This window comes from Protopterus annectens, chromosome 2.part1, assembly GCF_019279795.1.
Source record: "Protopterus annectens isolate FY-2018-M chromosome 2.part1, PAN1.0, whole genome shotgun sequence".
Lineage (NCBI taxonomy): Eukaryota > Metazoa > Chordata > Ceratodontiformes > Protopteridae > Protopterus > Protopterus annectens.
Genome location: NC_056729.1, coordinates 930,440,333 through 930,461,615, shown reverse-complemented (window position 1 = coordinate 930,461,615; position 21,283 = coordinate 930,440,333).

Sequence of the window (21,283 nt, the reverse complement as noted above, 5' to 3'; positions counted from 1 at the left end):
CTGGAGATTGCCTTCCCTATTAAGGATTGATACAAGTGTATAGACAAAGAGAAAGAAATAAGGATATCCTAAATGAAAGACCAGCACTGGTAGAGTTTTTAGTATAATCTAGAACAGATGCTGCTGTTAAAAAAGGAATAATTAGTAGAGCATAGAAAATATTGCATGATAACTATAAGAATCATTCAGAGGAGCTTAGAAAGGACTAGGAAGAGAGACTGGATATGCAATTCACAAAGAAACAATGGGGCATGTATAGTTTCATAGTTTCATAGTATAGTACTAGGCTATCTGCCCTGGGGCATTTGTAAGCCTAGCCATAGTGATGTGGCTTTTGCCACCCCATGAAATGGTACAAAAATGTACAGAATAAATCTAGAATACTGTGCCTCTGTCTAGTAGTGACACAGTGAAGGTCCCCTTATATAATAGAATTAGTTTACTGTGCCCCTGTCTAGCAGTGACACAGATGTGACCCCTGGGGTAAACTTACGATCTCCCATCCACTCATCAAGATTTCTCTTGAAGAGAGTCAGTGAGGGGCTGTGCCTAATACGAACCGGGATCCTGTTCCAAAGCATGGGAAGCCTCTGGGTTATGAATCTATCCCTCCAGCATGTCCTATTCATACTTGTGCCAAGGTTTAAGTCTTTAGCTCTTGTGGTCCTGATGGATTTGGATTTTTTGAGGTGGAGCATGTCCATCAGATCCTGATTGGACATGGCCTTGTACGTCAGGCAGAGATCACCTCTGAGCAGGCGGTATGCTACTGAATAGAGCTGAAGTTTCTTTAGTCTGGCAGAATAAGACATATGTTGGAGACCCTTGATCCTTTTGGTGAGGTACTTTTGTGGTCTCTCCAGCTGTTGCAAGTGCGGGTGAGGTACATACCAAATGGGGCATTGTACTTAATCATGGGTCTGATGAGGGAGGAATATAGGGGTACAATGACATCCTTGGATCTGGATGTGAAACCCTTCATGATGAGGTGTGCAAGGTAGAATGTTTTTCTAACCACTTTGGCAACGTGGGTGTCAAATGAGAGGTCGCTGTCTACTTGGGTCCCTAGGTCTCTGATTACTTTTTCCATACTCAGTGGGTTGCTGTCTATGTGATAATTTGTGGGTACTTTGTTTTTTCCAAAAGGGATGACTATACATTTTTGGCATTTAGTTTAAGGCCGTGACTACGGCACCAGTTGTCCGTTTCAGTGAGGCCTTTTTGTAGGATGTGTGTATCTGCTGGTGTATCGACTATGGCCTAGTTTGCAGTCATCTGCGAACTTTGTCAGCCACAGCCCTCCCATGTTTGCTTTAACATCTGAGAAATAAATGCCGAACAAGAGGGGTCCCAGGACAGATCCCTGTGGGACACCACTTGCGACTGGCTTTGAGTCTGACATTGCTCCAGCGATTTTAACTTTATGGGTTCTGTCCTTTAGCCAGTTTGCAACCCATCTAGTGACATAAGGGTTTACTTTTAAGCTGTTTAGCTTATCTATGATGCCTGAGTGGGGTATTGTGTCGAAGGCCTTAGCCAAGTCCAGGTATGCTGTATGGACTGCTTTGCCCTCATCAATGGCTCTAGTGACTGTTTCGAAAAAGTCAGCCAGGTTTAAAAGGCAGGATCTGCCCTTTACAAAGCCAAACTGGGTGGGGTCAAGCGTCTGTAGGTCCCCTATGTCTCCGTTTATGAGTTCCATAATGATTCTTTCCATAGCTTTGCAGACCAGGCTAGTCAAGCTTATGGGGCGGTAGTTTCTAGGGTCTGTAGAGGCACCCCCTTGTGGAGTGGGACCACTGTTGCTGTACGCCAGTGTTCAGGTACATATCCCGAAGTAAGGCTAAGGTTAAATAGCATTTTTATGTGTGGGTTTAGCTCCTCTTGGAGTTCACGTAACACGCACCCCGGGATACCGTCAGGTCCCATTGATGCTGTGTTTTTTGCTTTGTTTAGGGCGGTTCTCACTTGGACATCTGAGATGACAGGAGATTACATTCAGCTGGGATAAGTATTTCTTCTTTTGGGGGTGAAGGAGGCGAGAAATTTGCACTGAACCTGTCAGCCAGAATGTTAGCAATATCTGTGGGTTCAGTGTATTTTTTGTTGTTGTGAACCAACTCTGAGCATATCTGAGGGTTTCCGCCAGGTTTCTAACATAGCTGAAGAAGGCTTTGTGGTTATCTTTAGTGTCCTTAGTGATTTTTCTCTCAAAGTTTGCCTTGGATGTTTTTATGAGAGAATGTAATTTTCTGCTAATGTTGATCAGAGATGTCTTCCCTTCATGGGATTTCGCTCAGACGTGCAGTAGCTTCCTTCTTTTGTTATACAATTTGTTTATGGCTGAGGTCCACCAGACAGGATGCTTACATTTGGTGGAGAGGGACTTGGATTTGTTTGGGATTGCATGATGCATGCATTCTTGGAGATGTCCATAGAAAGCATTTGTGAAGGATTCGGCATTGTGGGATGTGGTATCCACTGGCACAGTGGGCTTAAAGGATACCATCTCAGTCTTAAGAAGAGTGAAGTCTGCTTTTGAGAAGTTTTTCACTGTGGTCTTTTGTGCTGGGGGTGGAGGTGGGATATGTATATCCAGGGTGATTAGTTTGTGGTCAGATCTCACTAGTGAGGGGTATACTTCCGGTGTGGAGCATTTTGTCCCCATGTTTGTGATGATCAGGTCTAGTATATTATCTCCCTTAGTGGGAGAGGTGACTAGTTGTTCCAGTGCATTTGAATTTATGAATTCCAGGAACCTTTGGGCTAGGGTATTAGGGCTAGAATAATGTACCCAATCTATGTTTGGGTAGTTGAAGTCTCCCAGTATGATGGTATTATGTGATACATTCATATCCTCCAATGTCTTCAGGAAGGCTGAGTGGGGTTCTTGAGATTGGGAGGGTGGTCTGTAACATGCTACCAGTTGTATAGCAGTTTTGCTTATGGTTAGTTGCACCTGTATGGTCTCTGATGCTTCATGTGTTGCTACTAACCTGGAGGTGTGGGTGTCCTTTATGAATATGGACACTCCCCCTCCCTTTGTGGTTCGGCCCGGGTTTTGGGGCCGAAAAGCATGATACAAGGTATAGCCTGGTAGCACTGGGGTGCTCTCAGGAGCCTTGAACCAGGTTTCAGTTACTGCACAGACGTCGATGTTCTCCATGCTGAGGAGTGCATCAAGTGCCTGCATCTTGAGATTTAGACTTCTGGCATTGAACAGCATTACCCTTAGTTTTTTTCCATTTTTGTTTTCTAAGGAGGTGGGTTTGTCTTTTGAGCCTTGCCTAAGAAAGGCACTATGGGGGTGGCAAGAGCCTTAGCCAATATCCGGAAGCCCAGTGGTGACAGGTGTAAGCCATCCCTTGCGAAGCAGCGTGGCTTGTCCAACATATCATCCCAGGCAGACAGACATTGGATCCCCTTAGAATGACACCAGTACTTGAGCCAATTGTTAAAGCTGATCATCTTGTCTTTGTATTGTGGTATCATTCTTGGTGAGGGCAAGATGCTGCTCAGGGTCAGGGTCATACCAGCCTGGGCTACATAATAGGAGAGCTCCTCTATGTCTCTTTTCATGTAGTCCAGGGAGGTACGTCTCAGGTCATTCACACCAGCATGGACAATGACGGAGTCATATTTGTACTTGCTTTGGAGTGACCTGAGTGCGTGTGTTATGTGGCGGATCCTAGCTCCCGATAGACAGCTCACAGTCACCTTCTCCTTGTTCATCCTGGTCAGTGGGACATCAGTGTGTCTGACTATGGAGTCACCTATTACTAGTGTATCAGGCAAGGTGTTTGGCCTTAAGGGCTGCGATTGGTCGACACACTGATTTATTGAAGTATGTGTTGCATGTGTTTTGTTTTGAGGTGGTGGATTTTTGGATGTCTGCTTTGGGAGCCTCTGTTGTTTTGGTAAGTTTTTTATTAGAGTCTCCGAGTATGTCTTTGTGTTTTTATGTGTTTGGTTTGCAGTTGTGGTAGATCTATGTGGGACTGGGATTGTTGTGTGTGTGGTTGCCATCTCCTCCTGTCTGGTCATGCCAGCCCTGAGTTGAGAGAGTTCAGCCTCCAGTTTGGCTATATAGTTGCATCTCTCACATGTATTTGTGTTTGTTGGGAGGAGGAGGAGAGGGTTGTCTGTGTACATGAGACAATTGTAGCATTGTCTCAAGATGCCCAGATTGACCAGCTGAACTGGAGACGATGCCAGTAATCTACCACTCGACATGCTAGAACAGTATAAGGGAGTAGTATACCTTTAAGGGAAGTGGGTATTCACAGGGGTGGTAAGTAGATGTAGTGCTTTACTTAGTACGAGAGTACTTACTTAGTAGAGAAGTATTGAGAACAAGTGCTAGGCTTATAATACAGTGAGTAGTCTGGTTATACTAAGAGTAGAGCTTCCTTAAGGGAAAATTTGAAGAACAGACTTGCCGGAGCCAGAAAAAGTTTAACCTTGTTTAACTGGTGCTGCGCTATGCGTACGACCGCGCAAAGCCATGCAAACACGGATTTTAAACAGTGAACTACAAAAGAGCTGGAAATGGTCCCAAACAACCAATTACTACAGCTTCTTGTGCTGAGGTCACTTCCCCCAAGGACAGGTAGGCTGCTCAAGGCTCCCCACTCCCACTGGTGAGCAAAGAAACTTCCTTCTATCCAAGTAAGGTAATGGACAACACAGGAACTACACCACAGCCCAGAATACAGCAATGCCTGTAAACTGGTCTAAACTAGTCGAGGAAGGCGGGAAAACAAGGATTATTTTTTTGTTTTTTTGTTTTTTTTTGGTAGAAACACACAGAAAATGCAGAAACAGTGATAAATTAGTTACACAGGCTAGCACACTTTAGTGGGCAGCCTCCACAGTTAAATTAAACAAACAAACAAGCAAACTTTCGATCAAATTCGACTAAAATGTAACTTTAAGTGCAGATTAGATCGGGCTAGTTCAAGGTAAGCTACAGAAGCTATTTCAAGTGAAAAAAAAGCAAAGATACTTAAATCCAGAAGGTAGTCGCTTTTCTGAGTTCCCTGCTGCTAGGACCACTCTGTAAACCCACGTGGAGCTTGTCTGAGCAGTATAGCCAGAAAAAAACGCCTAGAGGCGGATTTTAAACAGTGAACTACAAAAGAGCTGGAAATGGTCCCAAACAACCAATTACTACAGCTTCTTGTGCTGAGGTCACTTCCCCCAAGGACAGGTAGGCTGCTCAAGGCTCCCCACTCCCACTGGTGAGCAAAGAAACTTCCTTCTATCCAAGTAAGGTAATGGACAACACAGGAACTACACCACAGCCCAGAATACAGCAATGCCTGTAAACTGGTCTAAACTAGTCGAGGAAGGTGGAAAACAAGGATTTTTTTGTTTTTGGAAGAAACACACAGAAAATGCAGAAACAGTGATAAATTAGTTACACAGGCTAGCACACTTTAGTGGGCAGCCTCCACAGTTAAATTAAACAAACAAACAAGCAAACTTTCGATCACATTCGACTAAAATGTAACTTTAAGTGCAGATTTTAAAATAATGCAGCAATCAGTTAAAAAACAGATCAGGCTAGTTCAAGGTAAGCTACAGAAGCTATTTCAAGTGAAAAAAAGCAAAGATACTTAAATCCAGAAGGTAGTCGCTTTTCTGAGTTCCCTGCTGCTAGGACCACTCTGTAAACCCACGTGGAGCTTGTCTGAGCAGTATAGCCAGAAAAAAACGCCCAGAGGTGGATTTTAAACAGTGAACTACAAAAGAGCTGGAAATGGTCCCAAACAACCAATTACTACAGCTTCTTGTGCTGAGGTCACTTCCCCCAAGGACAGGTAGGCTGCTCAAGGCTCCCCACTCCCACTGGTGAGCAAAGAAACTTCCTTAAATCCAAGTAAGGTAATGGACAACACAGGAACTACACCACAGCCCAGAATACAGCAATGCCTGTAAACTGGTCTAAACTAGTTGAGGAAGGCGGGAAAACAAGGATTTTTTTTTGTTTTTTTGGTAGAAACACACAGAAAATGCAGAAACAGTGATAAATTAGTTACACAGGCTAGCACACTTTAGTGGGCAGCCTCCACAGTTAAATTAAACAAACAAACAAGCAAACTTTCGATCACATTCGACTAAAATGTAACTTTAAGTGCAGATTTTAAAATAATGCAGCAATCAGTTAAAAAACAGATCAGGCTAGTTCAAGGTAAGCTACAGAAGCTATTTCAAGTGAAAAAAAGCAAAGATACTTAAATCCAGAAGGTAGTCGCTTTTCTGAGTTCCCTGCTGCTAGGACCACTCTGTAAACCCACGTGGAGCTTGTCTGAGCAGTATAGCCAGAAAAAAATGCCCAGAGGTGGATTTTAAACAGTGAACTACAAAAGAGCTGGAAATGGTCCCAAACAACCAATTACTACAGCTTCTTGTGCTGAGGTCACTTCCCCCAAGGACAGGTAGGCTGCTCAAGGCTCCCCACTCCCACTGGTGAGCAAAGAAACTTCCTTAAATCCAAGTAAGGTAATGGACAACACAGGAACTACACCACAGCCCAGAATACAGCAATGCCTGTAAACTGGTCTAAACTAGTCGAGGAAGGCGGGAAACAAGGATTATTTTTTGTTTTTTTTTTTGGTAGAAACACACAGAAAATGCAGAAACAGTGATAAATTAGTTACACAGGCTAGCACACTTTAGTGGGCAGCCTCCACAGTTAAATTAAACAAACAAACAAGCAAACTTTCGATCAAATTCGACTAAAATGTAACTTTAAGTGCAGATTTTAAAATAATGCAGCAATCAGTTAAAAAACAGATCAGGCTAGTTCAAGGTAAGCTACAGAAGCTATTTCAAGTGAAAAAAAAGCAAAGATACTTAAGTCCAGAAGGTAGTCGCTTTTCTGAGTTCCCTGCTGCTAGGACCACTCTGTAAACCCACGTGGAGCTTGTCTGAGCAGTATAGCCAGAAAAAAACACCCAGAGGCGGATTTTAAACAGTGAACTACAAAAGAGCTGGAAATGGTCCCAAACAACCAATTACTACAGCTTCTTGTGCTGAGGTCACTTCCCCCAAGGACAGGTAGGCTGCTCAAGGCTCCCCACTCCCACTGGTGAGCAAAGAAACTTCCTTCTATCCAAGTAAGGTAATGGACAACACAGGAACTACACCACAGCCCAGAATACAGCAATGCCTGTAAACTGGTCTAAACTAGTCGAGGAAGGTGGGAAAACAAGGATTATTTTTTGTTTTTTTTGTTTTTTTGGTAGAAACACACAGAAAATGCAGAAACAGTGATAAATTAGTTACACAGGCTAGCACACTTTAGTGGGCAGCCTCCACAGTTAAATTAAACAAACAAACAAGCAAACTTTCGATCAAATTCGACTAAAATGTAACTTTAAGTGCAGATTTTAAAATAATGCAGCAATCAGTTAAAAAACAGATCAGGCTAGTTCAAGGTAAGCTACAGAAGCTATTTCAAGTGAAAAAAAGCAAAGATACTTAAATCCAGAAGGTAGTCGCTTTTCTGAGTTCCCTGCTGCTAGGACCACTCTCTAAACCCACGTGGAGCTTGTCTGAGCAGTATAGCCAGAAAAAAACGCCCAGAGGCGGATTTTAAACAGTGAACTACAAAAGAGCTGGAAATGGTCCCAAACAACCAATTACTACAGCTTCTTGTGCTGAGCTCACTTCCCCCAAGAACAGGTAGGCTGCTCAAGGCTCCCCACTCCCACTGGTGAGCAAAGAAACTTCCTTCTATCCAAGTAAGGTAATGGACAACACAGGAACTACACCACAGCCCAGAATACAGCAATGCCTGTAAACTGGTCTAAACTAGTCGAGGAAGGCGGGAAAACAAGGATTATTGTTGTTTTTGGTAGAAACAGACAGAAAATGCAGAAACAGTGATAAATTAGTTACACAGGCTAGCACACTTTAGTGGGCAGCCTCCACAGTTAAATTAAACAAACAAACAAGCAAACTTTCGATCAAATTCGACTAAAATGTAACTTTAAGTGCAGATTTTAAAATAATGCAGCAATCAGTTAAAAAACAGATCAGGCTAGTTCAAGGTAAGCTACAGAAGCTATTTCAAGTGAAAAAAAGCAAAGATACTTAAATCCAGAAGGTAGTCACTTTTCTGAGTTCCCTGCTGCTAGGACCACTCTGTAAACCCACGTGGAGCTTGTCTGAGCAGTATAGCCAGAAAAAAACGTCCAGAGGTGGATTTTAAACAGTGAACTACAAAAGAGCTGGAAATGGTCCCAAACAACCAATTACTACAGCTTCTTGTGCTGAGGTCACTTCCCCCAAGGACAGGTAGGCTTCTCAAGGCTCCCCACTCCCACTGGTGAGCAAAGAAACTTTATGTCTCCCAAATATGTAACAAAATCTAGACAATTTAAGATTTTTGCTTGGAAATGTTTACATAGATATTTTTGTACTCCAAATAGACTCCAGAGTATTTTTCCTCAGGTAGACAGCAAATGCTGAAGGTGTGATGGGGAAGAAAGAGGTAATTGGGAAAAAAATTTTCTGGCAGTGTAATGAGTTCTCACACTTCAGAGATTCCCTGCAGACAACTCTATAACAGAGCTATACACACACATACATTCACAGAGGCTCTTAATAAAAATATGTCCAAACAACAGAGACCTCTAAAGCAGAAACGCAAACAATCTCCACACCCCAACACAAACCAAATGACACATAGTCCACAAACTCAGTGTGCCAACCAACCACAGTCCATAAGGCATAACAATGTACCCAACACTCTAGTCATATGTGACTCTATAGTCAGGCACACTGATGTTGCACTCACCAGGCTAAACAAGGAGAAAGTTACTGTCAGCTGCCTGTCAGGTGCCAGGATCCACCACATAATGCATGCACTCAAGTCACTCCACAGCAAGTATAGATATGACTCATTGTCCATGTTTGTGTGAATGATCTGAGATGTACCTCCCTGGACTACATGAAAAGAGACGTGGAGGAGCTCACTGATCTTGTAGCCCAGGCAGGTATGACACTAGCCCTGAGTAGCATCCTGCCATCACCCAGAATTATACCACAGTACAAGGACAAAATGAATGACTTCAACAATTGGCTAAGCTTCTGGTGTCATTCTAAAGGGATCCAGTATCTGTCTGCCTGGGATGACATGATCGACAAACCACGATGCTTTGCCAGAGATGGCCTGCACCAGTCACCCTTGGGATTCTGGATACTGGTTAAGGCTGTTGCCACCCCTATAGTGCCTTTTTAGGCAAGGTTCAAATGATAAATTCACCACCGTAACAGATACAAGCAAGCAAAATCTGTGGGTAATGCTACTCAATGCTAGAAGTCTAAACCTCAAAATGCACTCACTTGAGGCACTCCTTAAAATGGAGATCATTAACATCTATGCAGTGACAGAGACCTGGTTCAAGGCTCCAGAGAGCACCCCTGTATTACCAGGCTATAATTCATACCACACCTTTCGGCCACCTAACCTGGACCGAAATACTAAAGGCAGAGGCATGTCCATATTCATTAAGGATATCCACACCTCCAGGCTAGTTGCTCAGCATAATGCATCCGAGATTATCCAAGTGCAATTTACTCTGGGCAAGACCGCAATCCAAATTGTAGCTTGCTACAGATCCTCCACCATGCCCCAGGATTCCCACTTCTCATTTCTTGATACACTGGAAAATATTAGGGTGCAAACTAACACCCTAATAATGGGTGATTTAAACTACCCCACCATTAACTGGGAAAACTACTCATGTGCCATCTGTTTTGCTCAACGTTTTCTGGAATTCATAAATTCCAGTCCCGTGGATCAACTTATCCACACCCCCACCAGGGGCAGCAGTATCCTAGACCTGGTCATTACCAACATGGGTGAGTAGTGTTCCACATCAGGAGTCAATTCCTCATTGGTCATATCTGACCACAAGCTAATCACCCTAGACATCCACATCCCGCCCCCACCCCCCATTAGGGAAACCACCGTAAAAATTTTCTCCAAAGCCAACTTCACACTTCTTAAGACAGAAGTGGCAAACTTCACGACACCCATGCAGACGGACAATAGAGGTACGACTGCTGAATCCAACGCAAATGCACTTTATAAACGCTTACAGAACCAAGATGCAAGCCTCCAAAACAGGAAGCCAATCTGGTGGTCCCCTGCCATAAACAAACCCTACAACAGAAGAAAGAAACTGCTGCAAAAAGAGCAAAATCCCATGATTGGAGGAACTCCCTGGTCAGCCTCAGTAAGAAGCTGAGATCCCTCATAAAATCCTTCAAAGCTAGTTATGAAAACAAAATCGCCACTGTTTCTAAAGACAACCACAAAGCATTCTATAGCTATGTCCAGAATCTCAATGGCAACACTCACATCTACTCTGAGTTACAACACAATGGCACTAAATATACAGAACCAACTGATATTGCCAACATCCTGGCAGATAGGTTCACTGCTAACTTTACCCCCCTCTCACCTCATAAAGAGCCCATCTCTACATCAGAAGAATGCAAAGTTCCAGTAATCATGGCTGCACAGGTAAAAAGCCACACTCTCCAAAGCCAAGAACACAGCATCCATGGGACCTGACAACATCCCAGGCTGTGTTCTACATGAACTACAGAATGGATTGGCACCCCACCTAAGTACCATGTTCAGTCTTAGCCTCACCTCAGGCTTTGTGCCCACTGAATGGTGCACAGCAACGGTTATCCCATTCCACAAAGGAGGATCCACCACGGACCCTAGGAACTACCGCCCCATTAGCCTGACGAGCCTGGTCTGCAAGGCCATGGAACGTATCATCATGGAACTTATAAACAAAGACATTGGTAATCTCCAAACTCTGGACCTCACCCATTTCAGGTTTGTAAAAGGCAGATCATGTCTCCTAAACCTGATAGACTTCTTTGAAGCAGTCACCAAAGCCGTAGATGAGGGTAAGGTGGTTCACACAGCCTATCTAGATATTGCCAAGGCTTTTGACACCATCCCCCACTCTGGAATTATAGATAAACTCATTAAACTAGGTATAAATCCCTATGTCACAAGATGGGTTGCCAACTGGCTCAGTGATAGAACCCACACTGTGAAAGTAGCAGACTCCAAATCTGACTTCAGACCAGTGACAAGTGGAGTACCACAGGGTTCAGTCCTGAGTCCCCTCCTGTTTGGTATTTACTTCTCTGAAGTACAGGCTAACACAGAAGGTATTTGGCTAATGAAGTTCGCAGATGACTGCAAACTAGGAGCCAGAATCGAAACTCCTAACGATGTGGACATCCTACAAAACGGCCTCACTGAGTGAGATGCCTGGTGTCAAAGCCATGGCCTCAAGCTCAATGCCAAAAAGTGCATTGTCATCCCTTTTGGTAAAAACTCTGTACCCATGAACTACCACATAGGCAGTAGTCTACCTAACACTGAAAGTGTGATAAGAGACCTTGGGACACAGGTGGACAGTATTCTCTCCTTTGATAATCACATCACCTCAGTAGTCAGGAAATCCTTCTACATGGCACACCTCATCACAAAACGTTTCTAATCCAGGAAAAAAGAGGTAATTGTTCCCCTCTACTCATCACTCATTAGACCCATTATAGAGTACAATGCCCCTTTTGGTATGTACCTCACAAGACATCTACAACAACTGGAAAGGCGGCAGAAATACCTCACAAAGAGGATTACCAGCCTCAAACAGATGCCCTACGCAGACCGTCTCAAACAACTCCAGCTTTACTCCATCACATATCGCCTAATCAGATGCGATCTCTGCCTAACATACAAAGCTATGTCAAACCCAGAGGTGTTGGACATGCTCCACTTAAAGAAATCCCAATCCCTCCGAGCTACACGCTTTAGGGACCTAAACCATGTCACCCACAATAAACAGAACACACTGGAGGGATAGATTCCTAACCCAGAGGCTTCCCATACTCTGGAACAGACTACCTATCTATATCAAACAAAGCTCCTCATTAGCACTCTTCAAGAAGTATCTTGATGATTGGATGGGAAATAGGAAATTCATGCCAGGGATCACTTCTGTGGCTCTGCTCGACAGGGGCACAGGAAAATAATTTTCTTGGGTGGCAAAAGCCAGGATACCTTTTTGACTAGGCTTATATAGGCTCTAGGGCCAATAGCCTAGTACCTACCTATGAACCTATAAGATACTGGGTGAGCAAACTGGAATAACTAGGGAAATGATTTTTCTGAGCTGTAATACAGAGTCAGAATTGCCTAGACATAGTAAGGCCTTGCTGAGTCTAATTATGGCGGCTGCCAAAAAAGCAATTACTAGAAAATGGAAATCAAAGCCTAAACCAGCTGTACTAGAAGTAGTGAATATAGTAACAGAGATAAAACAACTGGAATTGAGACCTTTAGAAAACAGTAGGAGCAAATTACATAGGAAAAATGGGAACTGTGGGAACAATACACACACGGGAGGAATGAGGTTTAAATCAAGGCAGGATTTGAATGAGTTATGTAATGTTTGACTGACAATGATTGGGTAGATTATAAATGATGTATAATGTTTGCAACTAAGATTATGTCAGTATGGTTTGTTATGCAAAATGCTTGTAACTAAGATGATGTCTGTATGGTTTGTTTTCATTTACATAAATGTATGATTGCCTATGTTATAAGTGATAATTTAATAAAGTTGTTCCTTGTTTAAAAAAGAAAAGATAAGTAAGGCACTTCCCCACAAGTAAGCAGTCATCCCAAACTACTTACTCAGCAGGTACTGTCATCCCTGCACTCCATCTACCTATCCCAACAGGTACTGAACTCTGTACCTCAAAATCAGAATTGTTGAAACCATGGACCAGCACTTTTCCACAATTTCTGGAGTCAGCCTGATTGGGAAGTGCATCTTGAGAAATGTAGGACTTATCTCATGCCATCTGCTGACCACCTATTACTCAAACAGCATAATACAATGTGTGAGAAATGTGTATATATAAGGTCACTGGAGGCCAAAATCTCACACACAGACAACACTGATACCAGGATTGTCATCTGTTCCCCCAAAACAACCTTCTTACAGCCCACATAAAACACATAATCTATCAAATGCTGAAGCTGTAAAGCTTAACTTGCCCAAACCAGAAAGACCTCCAAAGTGTAACAAGAACACTAAGTACTCAGGGAAAATAATGAGATGGCAGACTTTATACATTTCTACAGAATACTCTGTCAGAAATATTGGGTGAGCAAATGGGTATAATTAAGGAAATTATTTTATGAGCTGGGATACAAGATATGAATTGCCTAGACATAGTAAGGCTTGTTAAGTTTAATTTTGATGTCTGCCAAAAAAAAAAATAAAAAATGACTGGAAAATGAATATTAAAGTCTAAGCCAACTGTACTTGAAGTATCAAATGTGGCAACAGAAATAAAAGAATTGAAAGTGGAATCTTTAGAAAAGGGTAAGGGCAAATTACATAGGAAATGGAAATTGTGGGAACAATACATGCAGAATAATGTTTTGGAGAAGGAGTGAGGTTTAAGAGAAGGTAGGAGTTGATTAATGTTTTTAGCTCAGAAGTGAATATTAGTTTAACTGTTCTTTATGGCTATTTTAAGCCTAGTTAGTAAACTGAGATTAAAGGGGCGGCCACGGTGGTGCAGCGGTTAGCATTGCCACCTCACAGCAAGAGGTTCTCCAGTTCGATTCTCGGCTGGGGTGCCCTCTGTGTGGAGTCTGCATGTCCTCCCTGTGGTCTCATGGGTTTCATCCCAAAGACGTGCAGTAGGTGGATTTTATACTCTAAACTGGCCCGAGGTGTATGTGTGTGTCTTCTGTGGAAGGTTGAGCGCCAGGCTGGCCACTCAACTTAGCTTTTGGTGTCATTCAAAGGGGGAATGATATTTGTCAGCCTGGGAGAATATGATCAACAGTCCATGCGGCTTTACCAAGAATTGTCTGCACCTGTCCACTCAGGCTTTTGAATATGGCGACATCTCAATATTCATCCTGTAAGGACTCACAGCATGACTAGTAAATGACCATAATACCCTAGAGCTTCTTCATGTCCAACTCATCATCAGCAATGTCCCTGTCCATATTCTAGCTAGCTATGGAATGGCCTTTATAACCCAAGAATACCATAGCACCTACTTATATGAGCTGGAGTTACTCAGCTTTAAACCCGATAACATTTCCTGCGTGACTTCAATTATCTGTCTATAGACTGGGAAACATAATTACCACCATGTGTGTGCAAACCCAGAATTTCCTAGCTTTGTTAACATAAGCATTCTGGACCAACTAGCCAGAGTACTCAGTATAGGAAACACCATGCTTAACCTTGTACTCACATAAATGAAGGAATTATGCTCCATCCGTTGTGTAACATCCTCACTTGTTTGGTCCAACCACAAAGTAGTCTCCTTAGAAACAAAACATGAAACCTGAGATCTCCACTGTCTTCAGAAATTTTTGAAATTTCTCCATGGCAAATGTCCTACTTCTAAGTGATACCCTGGCAAGTTTAAATACCTCCATACCCAGAAAACTCTACTGCTTATACAGAAACATAAACAGCTAACTTACATCCGCAGGTAGACAGTTGCAGAGAAGGAGCTATGCCCAGTAGAAACAAGTGCAGGGTAAACCCTAAAAACAAACCTTCATGATGGAACTACAATGTCTATAAACTTTATAACAAAATGAAGAAAACTGTGACCAAAATAAGAAGTACTACACTTAGCATGTTAGAAATCCCATCTTCAAATTAAATAAGTGAATCAGGGGTCTAAGTAAAACCACCAAGGCCAAATTTAAGCCAAAAATAACAACTTAGGTCAAGTACAACCACAAGGCCTTCATTCACCCGTGTCCATAAGCTCTATGTAGCAGTGCACTGAGCTGGTTGTGAACAACACCATACATACTGAAGCTGAAGATATAGAAAATATTCTGGCTAATAACTTCAGCTCCAACTTCAACCCCCCACTCCTGAATATCTCACAAAAAATATCAGAAACCAATATGACCCAACTATCACACTGGACACTCTCTCAAAAGCCAAAAATATTCATCTGTGGGTCCTGACAATATTCCTGGACATATCCTAAGCAGCACAAAACATGACTTATCCATACCCCTAACAAACTGCTCAGACTTAGCCTCCAAACAGACAAATGGAGAACATCAACAGTCATAGCCCTGCATAAGGGAGGGACATCCACTGATCCAGGTAACCTCCTACCCATAAATCTGACCAGTCTGATATGTAAAGTCATAAAAAGACTTATCATGGAATTAATCAGTAAGAACACACGGAATATCCAAACACTGGCCTCATCCCAGTTTGGTTTCATAAAAGGCAGGTCATGCTTACTTATATGAGTAGACTTTTTCAAAAAAAAGTTACCAAAATAATAGACAAAGGCAAGATTGTCTACTTAAATATGACCAAAGCTTTTTACAGAATACCCCACTCAGGCATTCTAGAAAAGCTTGCTAAATTAGGAATAAACCCCTATGACACCTGCTAGATTTTCATCTGGCTCACAGACAGGGGACAGGACAGGAAGTAAAGATACATGAAGCTACTTCTGCAAAAAAAAAAAAAAAAAAAAAAAAACAGTCAGTACTGGAGTCCCACAGGGCTCAGTGCTGGGACCACTTATGTTTGGTATCTACTTCTCAGCATTCCAAGCAAATATCAAGCGTCTTTGCTTGACCAGTTTTCTGGGTATCTGCAAGATGGTAGCAGTTACTGAATCCCCCCAAAACTCAGCCATTCTCCCTGGAGGACTTGTCCCAAACAAATAACTGGTGCCATCATCATTGAATAATGCTAAATACCAAAAAGTACGTTATTGCATCCTTTGGGAAACCAACTGCCCTGGGCAACTACTGTATTGACAATTCACCCCTAAGAGTCAATCCAGTAGTTAGAGATTTAGGAACATACATAAACAGTGACCTAGTATTTAAGTGACGTGTTTACTGTTGTGAGGAAGTCATGCTATATTTCTCAACTTATAAGCAAATGTCCGGAGATGCCATTATCCCACTGTACTCAACCCTCATCAGACCCATCAATGAGTACAATGTCACCTTTGGTATGTGTCTGTCCAGATATAAGCAACAACTAGAGCATCCACAGAGGTTCCTCACAAAGAAAATATAGGGACTAAATCACATGCGCTACATGGGCTGCCTCAAATCCCCATTTGTATGTTCTTTCTCTTACAGACTATTAAGAGTTGATCTGTGACTGGCCTATAAGAAATCCTCTGATGTAGTATTAATGGACCTACTGCACATCTCCTAGTCAAATAGTATCAGAAATACTGAGTCCAGAGACCTCAACCTGTTTTGCAACATAAACAGAATGGTTTGGAGGGACATATCTCAGAGGATACCACTACTTTGGAACAGACTAACCTTCCATGTAAATAAAAACTCAACTCTCTCCCTATTCAAATTCAACTTAGATAAATGGATTGGAATGTGTGATAAGAGACCTTGGGACCCAGGTGGACAGTAGTCCCTCCTTTGATAGTCACATCGCCACAGTAGTCAGGAAGTCTTTCTACGTGGCACACCTCATCATAAAAGGGTTCTCATCCAAGAAAAAAGAGGTCATTGTTCCCCTCTACTTGACACTCATTAGACCCATTATAGAGTACAATGCCCCTTTTGGAATGCACCTCACAAGATATCTGCAGCAGCTGGAAAGGCCACAGAAGTACCTCACAAAGAGGATTACTGGCCTCAAACAAATGCCCTACACTGACCGCCTCAAAAAACCTCCAGCTTTACTCTGTAGCATATCGCCTCTCTGAGGTGATCTCTGCCTAACATATAAAGCTATGTTAAACCCAGAGCTGTTGGACATGCTACACCTAAAGAAATCCCAATCCCTCTGAGCTACACGCTCTAGGGACCTAAACCTTGTCACCACAATAAACAGGACATGCTGGAGGGATAGATTCCTGTCCCAGAGACTTCTCTACTCTGGAACAGGCTACCCATCTATGTCAAGCAAAGTTCTTCATTAGCACTCTTTAAGAAAAATCTTGATGAGTGGATGGGAAATAGGAAATACACCCCAGGGATCACTTCTGTGTCACTGCTCGACAGTGGCACAGGAAAATAACTTTCTTGGGTGACATAAGCCAAGGAACCTTGTTGGCTAGGCTTACATAGGCCCTTGGGCCAATAGCCTAGTACCTACCTATGAACCTATGAACCTATAAGAAAATTCATTCCAGAACTGTCCCCTGTGCTACTAATGGACAGAGACGGCACTTACCTGCCCTATCCTGCAGCAGGGTTCCCTTTCAATACTCAATAGTATGACCCCAAAAACATTCATTCACAAATGGGAAGTATAGGAATAAAAATCTTGGTAAGGGTAATTTGAATATCTAATGAGATAACACAGCTAGGCTTAAAATAGCCCTTCAGGGCAGTTAGCCTAGTGTAATACTAATCCAACCTGAGTCACAAAAACACAGCAGACTGTAATAAAATATAAAAAATGTAATATTAAAATGAATTAATATTGATATTTTATTAACATTTTTGAAATTTTTGATATTTTATTACAGTCTGCCATGTTTTTGTGCCTCAGGTGGATTATTATCACATTGTTTCTTGCTTTACTCCTGGCATATTTTACCAGGGATTTTTCTTTTATTCTTTGCAGTTACCCTAGTATTCACATACGAACCTATTAAAACATCCATCAGTTGTCATACCACTCAAGCAATGCTATTAGGTAGTTTAGGAAGCCACACAGCTCATAGGTTCATAGGTGTTTGCTAGGCTAATGACCACAAGAGCCTTTTTAAGCCTAGCCATGCATTCCAAATCTCTGGCAAGTTCTGGTACCCCGATAATTGTAAGCGTGGGCTTGGGAGATGAAACATTTAAAAACAGGGGCCTGGGACATGAACTATTTACAGGCTTCCTGTATCCATTAAAGACATAAGTGCCAAACCAGGGATGAATTTCCTTTTCCCTATCCACTTGTCCAAGTTACACATGAATTGGGTTACAGAGTAATTCTATTTCACATGGATATGGGGCCTTTTCTAGAGAAAGGGGTAGTCTCTGATGCTTAAACTTGTGTTGCATATTTTCATATACAATATTTATTTACTTTGATTATGTAGTATGTTTTACAATCTGAACCAATAAATGCATTTTGTCAAACTTTTGGTATCACTCTGCTATATATTAACTTATAGAGTGTGCTTTTAAGCAATGTCTAATCAACCTAGTGCTACTGCAGGGCAGCAGCTTCCAGATTTTCTCACTATAAGACTGCCTGTTTCTCTGTTAAGTCACTTTGTCTATTTATGGGAGTGTTTTTTTCTTTTTCCTTTTTAATTTCACAGCCTTTGCTGTGCTGCAGTTCCCTGGTTGTTTTCACTTACAGGGTAGACTGCACCTCTGTAGTACTTTTCTCACTCATTTACTTTGTGTCTACCTTCTTTCCTTTTCCTAGAAACATGTAACAATTAATCCTATCTTGAATTAGCTAGTTACATTATCACAGTCCTTATTTGTTTTGTTTTTTTTGTTCATGCGTCCACTTTCTTTTTACTGATTGCTGGTGTCTTTGTGAGATTAGCCTTTGGTGTAGAAGACTGTGGGCTCTCTTCCTACACCAGAGAAATTGATTGTTGACAGTGCAATGCATCATAAGGGGGGGGGGGGGATGCCAGACTTCTGAATGTGCCATCTTTCAGATGAGACATTAAACCAAGGCCACATCTGCTTGGGTTTGTGGTAGATCAGGTGGATATAAAAGATCCCATGGCACCTATAAAAAAGACTAGGGGAAGTTCCCCGATACCCTATCTAAATTTCCCCTTGTAGTATAAATACCTCCTCGGGTCTCCCCAAGTGGGACTAACCCAGTCAACAAAGGATAAATGAAATTAAATAAAAAAAAGAATGCTTTCACAGTCCTGTCAGTTATGGTCTGATGGCTATCATCTCTGTGGGCATTTCTCTCTTCTTATCTAGACCTCCCGCACTTTCTGTCCATGTAGTCTTTCCTACATACCTCCTGCTGATAACTGTTGCTGCATAATTTCTCACAGCTCACTGTTGTACTCTTGCTGCTGAATTACCTGGCTTCTTCATCCCAAAGGGAGTTAGCATAATGGTTAAGGTGTTTACCTCACAAACATAAAGTACAGGATTTGATTCTCACCTTTAAGGGAAATTGACTAGATTTGAAATAACTCATAAGGGCAGCTATCCTAGTAATGAACTATAAAGAAGTAGTCCAGCCTATCTTTTTTATATTACAGGGATGTGATTTCATCCCTTGACACATTTGAACACTTTTTTATTTCCTGGATTGTTCATTCTCATGTCTTAATGAAAATCTGATTCCTCCTGTCTTTAATTCAGGTCCCTTTAGATTCCTGAAAGCACTGATGACTCTAAGGTTTTCAGGATGGCTTGGTGTCCTGCAATGTTAATCACTAACTTTGCAGGGAAGACCTGTATAAAATTAATTCCTATGTTGTAATCTTGCTTATAGTGATGACATTTAGCTGAATAACCTACACAAATGTTGATCTTCATGCCATGGGTCATGAAGCTTGAAAGTTTCATTCTCTTTGCATCTTTTAGAACTATATAGGAATGCAAAGGAATGCAATTTATAGAACACATGTCCTGTCTGGTTTCCTGGCATTTTCCATTTCTAAGTATCCTGTCAGTTTCAAAGGCTGAGTTCCCAGGTGGATTATTATAGCAATAACCCACGCCTGGGTGTGGGTAATGCTGGATTTACCCACGGTTGGCATGGTTTGGTCCCGAGGGCGAAGCCTGAGGGACCAAACAAAGACAACCGTGGGTAAATCCAGCATTACCCACACCCAGGCGTGTTATTATTAATGACATTATTTAAGAAAAGAAATAATTACTTTTCTTAAATAATGGCATTGTATAATGCCTCTTTGCTGCCCTTCCGCAGCTGTCTGGTGTTCCGCGGCAGTTCTGATGTACTGCACATGCCTACGCAGTACATCAGAGCTGTGGGCAAAAGCAACGGAGAGCGCAAAATCTCCGTTGCTTTTTACTGTCTCGCTATGTTAAATGGGTTTAACATAGCGAGACAGCTTTAAAATAAGCAACAGAGATCTCCGTTACTTATTTTAAAGCTGTCTCGCTATGTTAAACTCATTTAACATAGCGAGACAGGTTAAAAAAAAAAGCAACGGAGATCGCAAGATCTCCGTTGCTTACTGTCGCTATGTTAAAGGAGTTTAACATAGCGAGACAGCTTTTAAAAAAAGCAACGGAGATCTGCGTTGCTTTTTTAAACCTGTGTCGCTATGTTAAACTCTTTTAACATAGCGAGACAGTGTTTTATACTAACGGAAAAAGTCCGGGCGACCGGACCTTTTTCCGTTAGTATATTGAGGGATTTACAACGGGCATGCTGGTTGGGCTGGCCAATCAGCGTGCACGTTTTAGAGGAGGCATTGTATAATAGAATTTCATAAAGTTCTGCAAGAATTTTGTAAGATTTTCATCTAAAGTCCTTTCACTTTTTCCAGTGATTCTTAGGTTTTCTTTCCTTGACCTGCTTTTCTGGATGCCTACTTTTAGTGTGCCCATTTTATTTTCCAGTATTTTCAACCTGTCCTTGCACCTTGATGATTATTCTTTATGTTTATTTTTTTCGTTGCTTTTCAAATGGCCCTCTTTTATTTTTTTCTGTATTCTGTTGTTTGATCTCCATAGTTCCTCTCAGAAATGTTGTGCCCTGGAAATCCCTTTTTGTTATCATTTTCAATCTTCTTATGTCTTAATTAAATTTTCCTTTTTTCTGCTCTTCTGTCATTTGCCTCTCCTTGGTAAATCCATTACTGTGTAGTTTTCTTTTTCTTTTTCTTTTTGTCCACCTGTCTTTTAATGTTCTCTTATTTTCATTTTAGGCTGTGCTAGAGTTCAGGTTTAAGCAGCCAACTTGATTGGATCCTCCTTGGAAGCCCTGCACCCCCCGCTACTCACTTATGCTGGTCATAGCCTGAAACCACTGGGCCAGAAAGAGCCATGTTCTGTATATAAAAACCTACAGTGCAAGTTATTGTTTCAGTCAGTGGCAATATACCAAAATATATTGAAAATATTAGCTTGTGAAGAAGTACCTTGTCAACAACTGGGCATGATCAAGTGCAGGTCAACAGAGGCTACCATGTAGTCAGTCAAGATGATTTGCAGACCTGCCAAGATCATAATTCATATATCCATGAAGTCAATATTTCACAAACATGTAGA